This window comes from Anabrus simplex, chromosome X (genome assembly GCF_040414725.1).
Source record: "Anabrus simplex isolate iqAnaSimp1 chromosome X, ASM4041472v1, whole genome shotgun sequence".
NCBI lineage: Eukaryota > Metazoa > Arthropoda > Insecta > Orthoptera > Tettigoniidae > Anabrus > Anabrus simplex.
Window position 1 is genome coordinate 188509393 of NC_090279.1, and position 17794 is coordinate 188527186.

General features: G+C 41.3%; 1 long non-coding RNA gene across 1 annotated transcript in view; it reads left to right on the forward strand.

Annotated features, from left to right (window-relative positions):
- Positions 1-17096, forward strand: part of LOC136886134 (uncharacterized) — a 132082-nt gene extending 114986 nt beyond the window's left edge. The window contains exon 3 of the long non-coding RNA XR_010861704.2: positions 17054-17096. This is a non-coding gene — a long non-coding RNA (uncharacterized lncRNA). The remainder of the gene's footprint in view (positions 1-17053) is intronic.
- Positions 17097-17794: the final 698 nt, after the last annotated feature.

Here is a 17794-nt window from a genome sequence, read left to right on the forward strand (position 1 = left end):
ACAATAGGTTTGTAATTGGTAGCAACAGATCAGTGTGGGTTTTACAGTACCCGTGTTTAGCGCCATTGTGAGAAACGCCGCGGGTCTGGGCGTTGCCTATGAGTAGCGCCATTGTGAGAAACGCCGCGGGTCTGGGCGTTGCCTATGAGTAGCGCCATTGTGAGAAACACCGCGGGTCTGGGCGTTGCCTATGAGTAGCGCCATTGTGAGAAACGCCGCGGGTCTGGGCGTTGCCTATGAGTAGCGCCATTACGTGAGAAACGCCGCGGGTCTGGGCGTTGCCTATGAGTAGCGCCATTACGTGAGAAACACCGCGGGTCTGGGCGTTGCCTATGAGTAGCGCCATTACGTGAGAAACATGATAGGCCTGCGTTACCTGTACGACATACAATACTTGTGAGTAATACCATAATGTGAGTCTACGCTACTTTTGATGAGTACCGCAACATAACAAATACCATGGTTCTACCTTACTGCAGATAAGTACCATTATGAGGGGCCGTTGACCTGGATTTTGGACCCCCTTTAACGACAAGCATCCTCGATTCAGGACTGTGCTTTAGACGCAGTCCCTTGGTCAGTAACACTATTATTTATGATAGTTTCTGGGAAAGTGAGGCATTGCGGGTTGGATCCACTGACTGTTTTAAATTCATATCCATTCGTTCATTCTTCATCATCACGATTTTTTATTCTGGTCAGTAAATGATTTTGAACTTTTAAAATGTCATTACATTTCGTCTTATTTTGTACCATTAGGGGCGATCACCTAGATGTTAGGTCCCTCTAAACAACAATCTTAATCATCATCATCATCATCCACAGTTACGAGTGTGCTACGGGCTTTTACATTTAGCGGACTTTCCCAGATTGATGACTTTTAACTCTTTAAAACTGTATGTTCACTGGCTTATGTGATAGGTTAATGGTCATGAGTAGATAGTACATGATCCTCGACATTCACTTCGTGATACGTAATTCATACGTTCTCAATGTGCAACGTGATTTTTTTTACATTTATCTGAGAGCAGTGACCGCGAGCTGGATGGAACAGCCTGCACACTGCTGTACTTGGCTTAGACCAGGGCATCTCAAACGCCTACAATCTCACGCGTGCAAACAGCGGTGCAGATTTCCTGTGCACAGTGCATCGGTCCCACTCGGCTCGGCTCGGACCAACGCTTCGTCTCTGGGCTACTCGGCTAAGCTCGGCTCAACTCGGCTCGGATTTGGAGCGCTACGGAGCAAGTGAGGAAGAGGGAGACAGGCGTGGGGAAAGAGAGAGAGAGAGAGAGAGAGAGAGAGAGAGAGAGAGAGAGAGCGCTATTGCTCCAAATGAGGAGTGGGAGTCTGCACTCTGGTCAACCAAGCGAAGTCGTCTTTTGCATCGTGCACAGTGCATGCACCCTGAGAGGCCCTGGCTTAAACTGTTATTTTACTGTCAAATAAATTTGTCAAAGATCTTTCGCGAAATATTTAGCGCAAGTTAACTTTTGTAACATATTATAACGTACAGCTCTTGCATCATTACACTACATAAAATATTTTGTCATAGTTCAGCAAAAATGAATGAAGGATCGTTGTGCGCATATTAGACTACTATTACTTTTTCCTTGTATTCTCAATGACAAAAATGTTCATAATACATACTTATAAGTTTTAAATTAAACCATCACAGGAGAATACACTTATTTATTCTCATCTTGTACTTCTTCTCCAAGACTCTGTCCATTCCATTCAGCAATTTCTCCAGATCGTCTTCAGACCCAGATAAAAAACCACCATTGGCAAATCTCAGGGTTTTGATTTCCTCTCCTTGGATTGTGATTCCCTTTCCAAATACTTCCATATAAACATTGAAATGAAGGGGAGACAAACTGCAGCCTTGCCTTGCTCCTTCCTTTTCAGAGGCCTCGATTCTTATGACTGCAGACTGATTTTTGTAGAGATTGTAGTTGTAGTTAATTCTTCACCTTCAGCAGTAGTGACATTTAAGAAGCGGCTTTCTTACACTGCTTCCAAAGCCTTCCAAAATGTAGGCAGCAGTGTATCGATTGCCGACGAGACTCCTTTGAATGGAACGAGGGCCATGACTCGAATATTTGAATATTTTATATTTCTAGAAGGCTGTGTGTGACAGCGTACGCGAAGTAACTTCCTCGGGCTACTTCCAAAGCCTTCCGAGATGTAGGCAGCAGTGTATCGATTGCAGAAGACGCTTCTTTGAATGGAACAAGCACTATGGCTCGAATACTGGAATGTTTTATTTGTTTAGTGTACCATTCCTGGAACTATTAGAACAAAGGATGTGTACTGTTCATTTATCGATCAGTCGAGGTGATGAAGTTGAGGACAGACAGTCGGATTATTATCAGTGGCTGTCGCGTGTTTGTCGAGCCGTTCAGCTTGATATGTCCTGGACGTGCGATTCTCTGTCCATTCCGGAGCCTGGCGATTGACAGGTGTTTACCACATAATTACAAGCTGAACCCCATAGATCATTAGACAAGCTGGCTACACTTTTTGTGTCTCTCCTTTATAAAAAAACAAAGGAAGATTAGCACAAATTTACGATTTATTATTTCTGTTCCAGAGTAAAGTTCATGAGAGAGTGTATGACAAAAAATGTTCTACATAGTAATAAAGAACATTAGACTGGACAGGAAGAAGGGAAGACTGATTAATCAGCGGTACCAGAACCAAAGCACAAAAGCAAAGATCAATGAGGTAGAGGAAGAGGTAAAAATCTGAAAAGGAGTTACAAACAAAGATGCCCCTCTCTCCGTATTTATTTAGTATGTTCATTGATGAAGTTATTGAAATCATGAGGCAGAAAACAAAGGGATTAACAGTCAGTGGTGACATGGTTCACTGTATCATATTTGCTGATGACGTAATAATTGCTGACTCTGAAAAAAAAAAAAATGAACAGAATGTAGCAAGTGTTATCAGACACTCTTAACAAAGTGGAAATTGAAAGGCATCAAAAGGAAAAGCAAAGCTTTAATAGCACGAAAGAATATTAAAGAAATGAAGACCAATATAAAAACTGATGCCAGTATTCGTCTGCTGGAACAGTTCTATTGTGTTGGCAACATGGTCACAGGGGACAGTAGATGCTTGGTGGAAGTAAAGAGGAGGACATCACTGGAAAAACAGATATTTTTGACAAAGAAAATAAATTTAACGAGCAAATATATTTACACAGGGTCATCAAAAAATATATATTTTTAATAATATATTTTTTAAAAACAGAAACCACTTTCCCTTCACGAAAATCAGATGATAATAAATATCTCCATGGCTATGCATTAGCGGCTGCTAATTTCATTTGGCAACCGGCCATAAGACAGCCTGTACGGTTGCTAGGTAAATTACCTGGCCATCCACCCATACCTTACATCACTGCCGGCACGGTTGCTAGGTAACATTGTCTGACCATCCATCCATACCTTACATCACATCCTGCACGGTTGCTAGGTAACATTGTCTGACCATTCATCCATATCTTACATCACTGCCGGCACGGATGCTAGGTAAATTGCCTGGCCATCCATCCATACCTTACATCACTGCCGGCACGGTTGCTAGGTAACATTATCTGACCATCCATCCATACTTTACATCACATCCTGCACGGATGCTAGGTAACATTGTCTGACCATTCATCCATACCTTACATCACATCCTGCACGGTTGCTAGGTAACATTGTCTGACCATTCATCCATATCTTACACCACTGCCGGCACGGTTGCTAGGTAACATTATCTGACCATCCATCCATACTTTACATCACATCCTGCACGGATGCTAGGTAACATTGTCTGACCATTCATCCATACCTTACATCACATCCTGCACGGTTGCTAGGTAACATTGTCTGACCATTCATCCATATCTTACACCACTGCCGGCACGGTTGCTAGGTAACATTGTCTGACCATTCATCCATACCTTACATCACATCCTGCACGGTTGCTAGGTAACATTGTCTGACCATTCATCCATATCTTACATCACTGCCGGCACGGTTGCTAGGTAACATTGTCTGACCATTCATCCATATCTTACATCACTGCCGGCACGGTTGCTAGGTAACATTGTCTGACCATTCATCCATATCTTACATCACTGCCGGCACGGTTGCTAGGGAACATTGTCTGACCATTCATCCATATCTTACATCACAGCCTGCACTGTTGCTATGGTTACACTTCCGTCACACATTTTGTCGCGTCACGTTACATAAGTTTTTGGATGACCACCACCCATAAAACATTTATGTCGAAATGCTGCTTCAAGTGGAATAAACATTGAGTCCATTTTAGCAAGACGGGAGTTTTTTTTTTACTTATCCATATATATTAACGAGTTTACTAAAACAGCTTTGGCAAATCCGTCCATCCGTTCTACTGGACCGATTTGCTTCACTTTTGTGTTGTTCTCTCCGGAATTACCTGCTAGTGAAGCATGAGACATTGATAGGTCTCTAAGTTCAGCCAACTTTGAGTACCAATTATAAAATCAAGTCATTCAATGATCACTCCAATAATTGCAGGCGAAGGCTTACCCTAACCCGCAATACATCTGTACGTAGCAAGTTGCTAAGGGACTAACTTTCATTATTATTCTGGTATATGTGATTTTCATCCTTAGTAATGTCATTGCATGCAGCCATGTTTGATTACTACCTGCCAAGCCAGAGATAATACACTTCCTCTGATCACGAAAGAATACTATTCCCTGCTAGTTACTCTTTGATTCTCTAACCTTCCCCAACTTCCAAATACATTCAACAGATGGCAGAGCGTCCGTAATAACTTACATGCTGCTGAGAGAAAAATTTCTACGTACAGACCCCATCATTACATACGCCTTAGATATTATTATCTGGGAACACCTACAGAAGAATAACGTAACTACACTATAAATAGTGAAGGCCACGTATCTTAATGAAGTTATCTGCCTCGCAAAAACCGCTCCTTCGAGACTAACTTGGGAGTTCACAAGGTAAGGTAAGGTAAGGGTAAGAGTGTATTCTGCCCGAAGGCAGGTCTGAACCTCCGCAGAGGTGTGCCTGAGCCGGAGTTTACGTACAGTAGGGTGGCCAGTTCCTTTCCGGGAGTTCACAAGAGAACCTTTAAAATACCGTAGCCTAGTAGGACACAATACCAAGGTTTACATTAAGAAGTGCAGGATAAAAAATCGAATATATGGATAGATTTTTACCAAACAGACAGCATGAATGGATAAGTTCTGATTACGTACTGTGGCAAACCGTAACCCACTTCTCATTAAATGTTCATAAAACCATTGAAAAGGGCAACAACAGGCAGATCAAGACGAAGTATCTGACCTATTTATAACGAACTAGCTGATGTGCCCGTGCTTTGCTACGGGATTCTCAGAAAAACTGACTTTGTGGTTTTCCTAACTGAAGTCAACATAGGTCATTACAAAAACGTCGGTAGGAAAGTAGCGATTAAAAGCAATGTTATCACATGAAACACTCGATCAAATGAAAAACTGCACATTTTCTCACTTTTAACGAACAGTACTACGATGCCGATCTAACAGTCCAAAGTTCCAGAGCTGGAATGACCAGGCCGCAGACAGCCGTGAACACTTCTCTGCCATTATTCCGTTAAATATGCACACTTCTCATTCCAATCAGTGCCTCAGAGTAGGGACTGAATAGCTCGAATGCTATGATGAACCAGTGTGTTACGTACCAGTAGTATCAGAAAATTTATGAAACAGAGGCCAAGGCCGCTTCCTTCACACTCATAGCCCTTTCCTATCCCATCGTCGCCATAAACCTAACTGTGTCGGTGCGACGTAAGGCAAATAAAAAAAATACTCGGTACGCAGCAGTAACCCTATCTATCGGAGATGAGTGGCAACAGAAGACAAAGCACATCACAACAAACAATGGTCAATGTTATGTTATTGTTGATCAATTTTATGAGCTTTCTATATTGTAGGCCTTCACATTTAGTTTTCTTTCGACTCTGTAATATTAGGGCGTCTTATAAAATTATTTATAGCGTATACTGTAGCTCCTTATTCTCCGACTTTATATACCGATTTTCGTTAAAATCCTGTTCACCCACTTTCTCGCGACGCGGCGCTGATAAGGACTTAGTAACAAAAATCCAAATTCATTAATATCTCTGATCATAGCCGGTATAGTAAAGTTCTGTAGTAATTATCGATACAACCACGAATAACATAATTATTTGGGAATTAAATTTTAGGCCTACCCCTAAACTACCATTTCATTCAGCGTTAATAACATTATTTATGGTCTGAATTATAGGGACTTATTCCCCGACTTTGCATACCGGTTTTCATTAAGATAGGAACCACTAATAACATAAATATTTGAGAATTCCATTGTAGGTCTTCCCCTAGCTATCCCTTTTCTGAGCGTGAATACAAGTATTTATGGCCTAGAGTGTAGCGACCTATTCCTCGACTTCCCCTACCAATTTTCGTTAAGATACGACCGTTAATAACGAATATTTGATAATTAAACTTTTAGGCCTTCCCCTAAACTACCATTTCATTCAGCGTGAGTAAAATTATTTATGGACCAGATTGTAGCGACTTATTACCCGATTTTGTATACCGATTTTCGTTAAGTTCTCTTCATCCGTTTTCTCGTGATGCGTGTACAGACAGACAGACAGACATTATGGAAAAGTAAAAAGTCCATTTCCTTGTTACTGTGGGCGCGAATGATACAGAAATACTATCCTTTTTAAATTCTAAGCAGTGTACAGACAAAACTCTTCCTGTCCGGCCTGGTGATTGTCCTTTTGTTACACATTGATAGTACGATCGGTGAATGGCTTTATGGTTCAGCACATCGCAACACTGATATTTACGTTGAACTCGCGCGTTGGATTTGAATTTATTAAACGAAAGAACGCTTTGCTAGGTGCTCCACATCGTACTGGACATGTGCAGACGCGCTGTTCATAGTGGGGGTTACATCATCCGTCAAGGTCAGGAAACATCTACAGATCCCGGTTTGAAAAAAAACATCCCTTCTTACCTCTTGATTTGAAGACCGTCATCACCTCAACATGTCCCTTCTTCTTTACGATAAGCCTGCTAGGGACATGTCAATTTCAATTCATATTTTCTTGTTTCTTATTCCGTTCTTTCCAGTATTCCTTCATCATTGCACTGTGGTTTATTCTTCTCTCCTCAGACCACTTTGGACCGGGTTTCCTTTTAATTATTTCTACAGTTTCGTTCGTTTTTGTCTTCTGCTCCCAAATGTACTTGAGTAGCCGTTTTGTCAATTTATCCATTCTATAGATATGTCCAAAAAATAGCAATATTTTTGTTATTGTTTCTGTTATATTTTCTATGTTCTGGTATGTTCTTCCCATTGTTCTGTTGTTTTCATTGTACCTACGATTTTTATCATGATTCTTCTTTTTGTACTTCCAGTTTATCTAAACTATTGTCCAAAACTAGACATTCACTTGCGTAAAGAGTCTGTATTGTAGTACCTTGTCTAAAGATTTTTAATTAAACATTTCTTGTTGTAAAATTTTTAGTGATGTCATACGCTCTTTCCATCTTGTGTAACCTTTCTTCTAAACCATTTTCTTGAATTATTTCTCCGAGATATTTGAACATCTTTACTTTCTCCATTCGACCACTATGTGTTGTCAAACAGTTTGGTGCTTTTTTTAAGTTTGTAATAAATTTTGTTTTTTCTACAAACTTGTTTTTTTGGTTATTTCTTCCAAGAGATTGATTTGTGTTGTTGCATCTGTCAGGTTCCCTGAAAGTAATGTATAGCAAAATCGTCTGCAAGTGCCACGCAGTTAATTTCCATATTTTTGTTTTGCTCTCGCAGTGTTAATGGCGAAATCTTAAGTTATTTTAATTCTTTAAATCCAAATTCTTGCAATCTTATCTAGGATACAGTTGAACAGAATTGGTGATAGGCCAACACCTTTCGGTATCCCTGTGTTTACCTTGATAGGTTTTGATATTTTGCCCATAAATTTTATTTTTGAAGTTGTATCTGCAAGTGTTTCCCGTATTAGGTTTGCTAATTTAGATTTCCCTCCAAATTGCTGTATTGTTTTATCTAAGCTTTCTTTATCAACGGAATGAAAGGCCTTTTTAAAAGCACAAATATCATTACTATGTTCTTGGAGTTCAGCATTCTATGATGAATTATTGATTTTAAATTAAATGTTTTTCTTAGCAAGATCTACCTTTTGCGAAATCCACTTGAAGCAGCGTGTTTAAAAAAAAATATAGTTAATCATCTTCGATGACCCGGTATTTGTATGCAATACTTTGCTCTATGGAAGTATAACTTGAACTTTGGGTAAACTGGAAAGGAACTGCATTTGAATCTGCAGAAAAAAGTATATGGCACAAAATTACAAGAACGAGCTGAAAAATTAACCTGGAAGTTTTAAGGGAAGTCCGTGAAAAGAGAAGAATATTAAAGGAAATGGAAAAGAGAAAAACAATATTTATTGGACAGATAATCAGTCACAAAATTTTCATAATTAATACGAGGGTCGAGTCATAAGTCATGGCAACTATTTTCTTTTTTCTCGCGAACAGGCGACAACACGGAAAATCTAAGATATGCATTTGGAGATATAGGGCATGTACTTATGCATAGTGCCGGATGACAAATTCTGACTTCAGGAGATTCTCGTAGGAAAGTGACAGGACACAGGCCATTGGTAAACATTGTTTTATTATGGTATAGACAGCAAATACACAAGCCTACGTACAAAGGACAGGTCTCCACTGGTTACAGACCTTCAAAATAATCACCCAATGCTTCCACTGTGCGTTGCCAGCTGTGGGGCAGGCGTTGAATACCATTCGCTGCATGTGTACCGCTAACGTGTGACACCTCTCTCCGAAGTGCTGTTACGATGTCCTCTTTGTTAGCAAACCGTTGTACACGTAATGACTTCTTGACTTTGCGATTCCGCTAGAGTCCAGCGTCTGTCCTCATGTGAACATTGATCGATCACTATTATCCGTACCTCTTTGTCCATGGGCACTGGACGACCTGGGCGAGGCAAATCGGCAGTTGATACTCTACCCCATTTGAACGTCTCCACCCACCTCGCCACTGTTCTGTAGGGCATGGCATGCACACCTAATGCTTCCCGCAGCTCTGCATGGCATTGGCGTGCATTTCTGCCGCGGAGAACTGCTGTTTTAATATACGATCGTTGCTCCTGCTTGTTGACTTCCATTTTGTGACGCTCTCACTCACACACTGAACTTGGGGACATGCTTAGACCCACACTGTTGTTTACACACACTATCTAGTGGCATCATACGCAAGTACATACCGTACGTTTCCAAATGCATATTTTATATTTTCCGTGTTGTTTCCTGTTTGCGAGAGAAAAATTCGAACCCACTATCTTTCGGATGCAAGCTCACAGCCGCGCGCCTCTAACCGCACGGCAAACTCGCCCGGTTATTGATAATTTACATGCCACTGAGGCTAAAAATCCTCTTTATGTAGCGTCTTTATATAATAATATACAAATTTTATGAACACACTCACTAATTTTTTATAATATTAAAATATAAAATTAAACATTGGAAGAAAAAGTGTTGGGGAAGAAAGGAAGAGGATGTCCTCTGAAGAATACTTGGGAGACATCGAGAAGAGACTAGGATGTGACAATGGACAGCAAATAACAGAGCAGAGTGCTTCCATCGCCACGGCTTTGTCCTTAGGATATGATATCAATATATAACAACCCTTCGATGCAAAAAAAAAAAAAAAAAAAAAAAAATTGGACTAGCACATCGATTACCCAAAATATCTGCAACAAGCAGACTCAGAAACAAAAGGAAATCGATACACAGACATTCACAGGGATACACGGGAACGTGGATTAAAATTTTACGGACACATCAAAAGAATGAACCCTGAATGAGTCACAAAACAAACAGTCGACTTCTATGAAAAAAAGGTGTGAAGCCAAAAAAAGCCACACACTATGAAATGGATCAGCATAACAAAACAAAACAAAATAGAAGCCATCTTTCCCTTTGCGAAAATCAAGCACCAATCAACACTGACTAGGCTTGCGTTGCGGTGTGAGTCCGACTGTACACATGCCACATGGCTGCCTAATTAACATTTCCGTTATGACGGATTACCTAGCAGCTACCAATAGCGAGAAGAAAAAAATAACAGCGTGTGCTCCAGCCGGTGTCTACTTGCTGTAGTGCGATTCTGTAAGCTAAAAGCTCCGTGTTCAAACTCTCCGGTGAATTTTTTTCTTCAGTTGGTGTTCTCAAGACGGTCTAATGCCTCGTGCAAATGTAGCAATACCGCCTCGCAAAACCCATCTGAATTCGTCCACGAAGTGATCTTCAGGAGCTGATGAAATGACATTGGCGCGGGGTATCGAATTATTTTTTTTCAAATTATTTATCAGTATGAACAACCCTCTAAAACGCATATATTCGATTCACGTTCTTTCCGATCACCCTGTAAATATATATAAAAGTATGTCTCAGGTCGAACGTTTTACAGAAAACAGAAAACCTCATGTGTACTGCCCTTTCATCACCGATCATTAAGCCTGTGATTTCAACAGCTGTCAATGCATATTATCCTCTGTTGTATGAGATGATAAGACTTGTAGATTTGACACTTCTCTTTATGTACTTTTGCGAGATGGGGTTTGTTTGTTTCCATGCTGATGGTAGGGAAAATAATGAGACCATTAGTTGAGCGCTTCTGGATAGCGATCTTGTCAATACGCCCACAAGGTAGGCCGTTCTTAGCTGTGACAAAGACAGTTTATTCGTTTTTGCTAACAACGTAAATATCACACCCTTCATGCTCTAACCTACGTTGAAACTTCGGTGACGTAACCGAGCTACTAGGAGAAGATCACATGAAAAAAGAAACCACTTTTCACTTTGCGAAAATCAAATGATCATAAATATGTCTCTTGGCCATGACCATCCATTTCAGATGGCAACCAACCATAAGATATAGCCTGCACGGTTGCTAGGTAACATTGTCTGCCCACCCATCCATACCTTACATCACATCCTGCACGGTTGCTAGAGAACATTGTCTGACCATACATTCATATCTTACATCACATCCTGCACGGTTGCTAGGTAACATTGTCTGCCCACCCATCCATACCTTACATCACATCCTGCACGGTTGCTAGAGAACATTGTCTGACCATACATCCATACCTTACATCACAGCCTGCACGGTTGCTTGAGAACATTGTCTGACCATACATTCATACCTTACATCACAGCCTGCACGGTTGCTAGGTAACATTGTCCGACCATACACCCATATCTTACATCACATCCTGCACGGTTGCTAGGTAACATTGTCTGCCCACCCATCCCATACCTTACATCACATCCTGCACGGTTGCTAGGTAACATTATCTGCCCACCCATCCCATACCTTACATCACAGCCTGCATGGTTGCTAGGTAACATTGTCTGCCCACCCATCCATACCTTACATCACATCCTGCATGGTTGCTAGGTAACATTGTCTGCCCACCCATCCCATATCTTACATCACATCCTGCACGGTTGCTAGGTAACATTGTCTGCCCACCCATCCCATACCTTACACCACTGCCTGTACGGTTACTAGGTAACATTGTCTGCCTACCCATCCATACCTTACATCACATCCTGTACGGTTGCTAGGTAACATTGTCTGCCTACCCATCCATACCTTACATCACATCCTGTACGGTTGCTAGGTAACATTGTCTGCCTACCCATCCATACCTTACATCACATCCTGCACGGTTGCTAGGTAACATTGTCTGCCTACCCATCCATACCTTACACCACTGCCTGTACGGTTACTAGGTAACATTGTCTGCCTACCCATCCATACCTTACACCACTACCTGTATGGTTGCTAGGTAACATTGTCTGCCTACCCGTCCATACCTTACACCACTGCCTGCACGGTTGCTAGGTAACATTGTCTGCCTACCCATCCATACCTTACACCACTGCCTGTATGGTTGCTAGGTAACATTGTCTGCCCACCCATCCATACCTTACACCACTGCCTGTACGGTTACTAGGTAACATTGTCTGCCTACCCATCCATACCTTACATCACGGCCTGCACGGTTGCTAGGTAACATTGTCTGCCTACCCATCCATACCTTACACCACTGCCTGTACGGTTGCTAGGTAACATTGTCTGCCTACCCATCCATACCTTACACCACTGCCTGTACGGTTGCTAGGTAACATTGTCTGCCTATCCATCCATACCTTACACCACTGCCTGTACGGTTGCTAGGTAACATTGTCTGCCTACCCATCCATACCTTACACCACTGCCTGTACGGTTGCTAGGTAACATTGTCTGTCTACCCATCCATACCTTACATCACGGCCTGCACGGTTGCTAGGTAACATTGTCTGCCTACCCATCCATACCTTACACCACTGCCTGTACGGTTGCTAGGTAACATTGTCTGCCTACCCATCCATACCTTACATCACGGCCTGCACGGTTGCTAGGTAACATTGTCTGCCTACCCATCCATACCTTACATCACGGCCTGCACGGTTGCTAGGTAACATTGTCTGCCTACCCATCCATACCTTACACCACTGCCTGTACGGTTGCTAGGTAACATTGTCTGCCTATCCATCCATACCTTACATCACGGCCTGCACGGTTGCTAGGTAACATTGTCTGCCTATCCATCCATACCTTACACCACTGCCTACACGGTTGCTATGGTCACAGTTCTGTCACACATTTTGTCGCGCCACGTTACACACATTTTCTTATGACCCCCACCCACAAGACATATTTTTGGCAAAAGTTACTGACCAACCCCCTAACGCTCATATACCCGGTTTACCTTGTTTCCGACTTACCTGTATATTTCAGAGTATTTAAAGAAACACCACCACCTTCCGTCTACAACGAATCAACTCGTGGATAGAGATACTTCCTGGTCTTTACTGTAAAGATAGTCGCTAGATAGCGTGATAACACTTCCGTAGGAACAAACTCTTCCGAGGCTCCATCGTATCCAAGGTCCCATGAACAGTAAAATATTGCGGGTCGTACAGCGAGAAATGGGTCGAGCCACTACAAAGACGTTCTACTCCGCTGACCGACATTGTGTGCATGCAAGTGGAGCTTAGAAAATAAAAAAAAGAAGAGAAACGAGCTTCATTTTGCAGTTTTAAGGAACGTGCCAAGAATTTATCTTGAGTGAGCTGGAATATTTTCATGTTTGAATATTCTAGCTCTGCGTGTTCACTGTCCATTACTTCTGAGAGGACTCATTTTATTTTAAACACGAGAAGAACTTCTGTGACGTTGAAGATGTTTATCACTTGTTTTAGTTCCGCATTCAGAGGAATACAAATAACTAAAAATAAAATATCTCTGTAAATGGCAAAGATTCGGTGGAATGAAGATTCTCTACAGCTACGTGAAAATTATATTTTTGTCTGAACTCTTCAGGTTTTCCTTCATACTTGGGTTTTACGAGGGCCACCCAGAAATTAAGTTTCCCTATTTAAAAATCCACAGTTCTAGCCCTTGAGGCAATCAAGTCAACATTAAATACATCCTAGGGATATGAGCTACGAATTGTAGGTAAATGAAATATAATAAATTATGAGAATATATTCTTTATTTATTCCTAAAAATTATAATCCTTTTCTTAATCATTGTTATCCGGTCGATTAGATTAGCAGTTTGCCTTTTTCTTTCTACCACTGCAAGCGCTATTTTGAGTCAATGCAGAGTTTCACTTAAGCCCTTATAAGCATATTCGGTGGGGACATTTTTCAAACAATAAACGCCTTAGAGTATTGAACCAAGGAACACATAACAGAAAGAATTATGTAAATAAGTTAATTTGGCTAGGATTTGAATTAAAAGGAAAATGAGTAAAGAAACAAGCTATGTTGGGGTCTTTAGCCCTTCAACTTTCGGCACAATTGAGGAGGGGTGTATTCTGCCCGAAGGCAGGTCCGAACCTCCACAGAGGTGTGCCTGAGCCGGAGTTTACGTGCGGTAGGGTGGTCAGTTCCTCTCCTCTCCTCCATTCCCTTACTCCCCACCAAAAGCGCGTGGCAACCCATCCAAATCTTGACCACGCCCAATGTTGCTTAACTCCGGAGATCTCACGGGATCCGGTGTTTCAACATGGCTACGGCCGTTGGCACAATTGTGGAAATTGCTTAAATTTAAGTTTTATTATAGCTTGGGGAACCCTACTTTGTCTGCCAAAAAATGATTACAACATTAAAACAACACAGTTATATGAAACACTGTATTGGCACCCGACCCAAAAATGTTGGAGCTATTTTACGACATAATCACCGCCAGAACAGAGACACATGTCATATCGAGGGTTGAGCTTTTGTATGCCGGTGTCGTAGAAGTCTTCCACCTGGCAATGGAACCAGCGTGTGACATTCGTCTTCAGCTCTTCATCTGTGTGAAAATGTTGACAGGAGGACAGGCATTTCTTGAGGTGCAAGGAAAGATGAACATCACTGGGAGCAAGATCAGGACTCAAACACCTCCCAGCATTGCCATGGATCAGCACAGCACCTGCACTGAGCATTCCACGCTTCTTGTTTTGAATGGCAGATCGCAGTTTACGTATAAACTTTATTACAGACCGAACCTCGCAGGCGGCGGGAGAAAGAATACAAGCCACTGCTGCTACGCTACTGACACCCTTCTGCGGCCGGTATATGATTGCTACACCATAGATCTGTCGCGCATGCTCATATTTCCCAGTTACATACGTTTAATTTACAAGACAAGAAATCGGGAATCTTAAATTCTGGATGAACTAGCCTACCTTGGATTAGGTATTCGAAATTCAAAAGTAGGTTAAGATCATTTTGACATGAATATGTCTTATGGCTGGGCGGGGCGGGGGCTTCATGTAAAAATTTGGGTTACGAAGTTAGCAATACAAAATGTGTGACGTGATGTTACCTAGAAACCGTGCAGGCTGTGATGTGAAGTATTGATGGATGGCCATGACTGAGAGACATATCATTAAAGGTCTCATCTCATCATACTGTGACGTGTTGGCAGGGTAAATAAATAATAAATGGGTACAGAACCTGGTAGCAACCTATTTCTAAGATTTATTAACTAAGCACTACAATTACAGATTTACACACACAGAGACAAAAGCCGAGATTACAACTTACACACGGAAAAACATTTTCAGGGCTGCCGACAGTGGGGTGTATCCTGAATGCAAGCTAACACGCACCCATTCGCTCAGTAGAGATTGAATCAAGGTGCAGCCAAACTAATGCTTTGAGTTCGCAGTTGTGATCAGCAGTAAGAAAGAAGTCAGCTCACGCAAGGAACTATCTTCACACCGGTTTGTTTTTAGACAAACTTTTCTCTACGGGAGTAAAAGCGGGGTGGACTAAGGAATATCTTATTCATAAGTTAGAAGTAACCAATCTGAAAGTAGCGAGGATGATAGCTAGTTCAAACAGATGGGAACAATGGCAAGACGGTACTCGGAATCAGAAGACAAAGGCTGAGTTACGATTGAACTTTTGGATAAACCGGTAAGCATAAACCGGATTTGGTGGTGAGGGGCATGTGGGGCGAATGGAAGAGAATAGGTTACTTATAAGAATAATGAACTCAGTCATGGAGGGTAAGAGAAGTAGAGGGAGACCAAAACGACGATGGTTAGACTCGGTTTCTAACGATTTAAAGATAACGATGCCACAGAGCTAATTACAAATACAGGATTGTGGATTCGTTTAGGAAATACAAATATGCTTGCAGACTGAACGCTGAAAGGCACAACAGCCTATAACGAAGATGTATGTAAAATAATTATTGCGGGACAAAATTGCGGCACATCGGCGTCTAGTAGTTAGTGGGTCGTAAAAGCAATAACTTTGTTGTTGTCTGAGTCAGCAGTCTTCTGACTGGTTTGATGCAGCGCTCCGTGCCACCCTATCCTGTGCTAACCTTTTTCATTTCTACATAACTGCTGCATCCTACATCTGCTTGTCATATTCATACCTTGGTCTACCCCTACCGTTCTTGCCGCCTACACTTCCTTCAAAAACCAACTGAACAAGTCCTGGGTGTCTTAAGATGTGTGCTGTCATTCTCTTTCTTCTTCTCGTCAAATTTAGCCTAATCGATCTCCTCTCACCAATTCGATTCAGTATCTCTTCACTCGTAATTCGATCTCGTCTTCAGCATTCGTCTGTAACACCACATTTCAAAAGCTTCTATTCTCTTTCTTTCTGAGCTAGTTATCGTCCATGTTTCACTTCCATACAACGCCACGCTCCACACGAAAGTCTTCAAAAACATTTTTCTAATTTCTATATCAATGTTCGAAGCGAGCAGATTTCTTTTCTTAAGAATGGCCTTCCTTGCTTTATTATTATTATTATTTTTATTATTATTATTATTATTATTATTATTATTATTATTATTATTATTATTATTATTATTATTATTATTATTATTATTATTATTTGGACAAACACAGACAGTCAGCTCTCAAGCAAGACGAATTAATGAAACGCAGTATAATTCCCAGTCGGGTTCGAACCCGGGACCATTTCAACCGGAAACCAATACCCGGGCCATTCATCTAAGGAGCCGGATTTCTGTATATTGATTTCTTTAATTTTAAATGTGACCCTATTTAATTGGAATTTTTAGTTATGGACATATTTGTGTATTTGTACTCTAGGCATTGTATTGTGGATCAGTTGTATATCTTGTCGATACAAACGCTTGTCTCTTTGTTTTAATTGTTTTCCTGTAGATCTCAATTGCTGTTTCGTTCTTGGCCATGCAAACTTGATGTTCTGTTTAATTTTTACTACTACGCAGTTTCATAACTGAAGCACCATCAATATTCGAAGACGTGTTCAGCTTCTAGAGCATCCTGTTGACATATTCTGACGTCACTAATGAAGGAGGCTTATCCTTGTAATACATATTCATGTGGACTGTTTCAGGGTTTATCGGGTGGTGTCGGAATTGGAGTCAGCGGCGGGGGAGGAGGGAGCGGCCGGGGGAGTCGTGGGGTCGAGGTGGGGACCGGAGTGCGTACCTCAACTCGACGTTCGCGCCTCCACTGGTGCCGAGCGCTGCGCTTCCTCGAGAGGCCAGGTCCCGTCGTGGCACTGGCGTCCTTCCCCGGTAGCGGCAATACATGGTTACGGTATCTGCTGCAGCAGGCAACAGGTAGGTACAAAATAATAATAATAATAATAATAATAATAATAATAATAATAATAATAATAATAATAATAATAATAATAATAATAATAATAATAATAATAATAATAATAATAGTAGTAGTAGTAGGAAAAAGTGGACTTGAAGATATTCGGAAGAGAGAAAGAAACACGCTAAGAAAAATTCTGGGTCCAAATGTAAAAATTCAAAAAAAATGGGGAGAGAAGACTCAAATCTAACAAAGAATTGTATCAAAAAACAGAAGGAGTGGTTGAACTGATGAGGAAGAGAAGGCTACCGTTCTATGGACACTTGTTGAGGATGGACAGTCACAGATTTACGAAGAGAATCTTTGAATTCTTCAGGAAGAGGACGACAGAGAGGTGAAGTTGGACTTGACGAAGATGGAGGTTCAGGAAGAATATATCATGGACAGAAATCAATTTAGACAACTCGTTAAAAAGGTTCCGTGTTTTCCAGGAAATTGGGGAAATAATGATGAGAAAAGAGACAGAAGA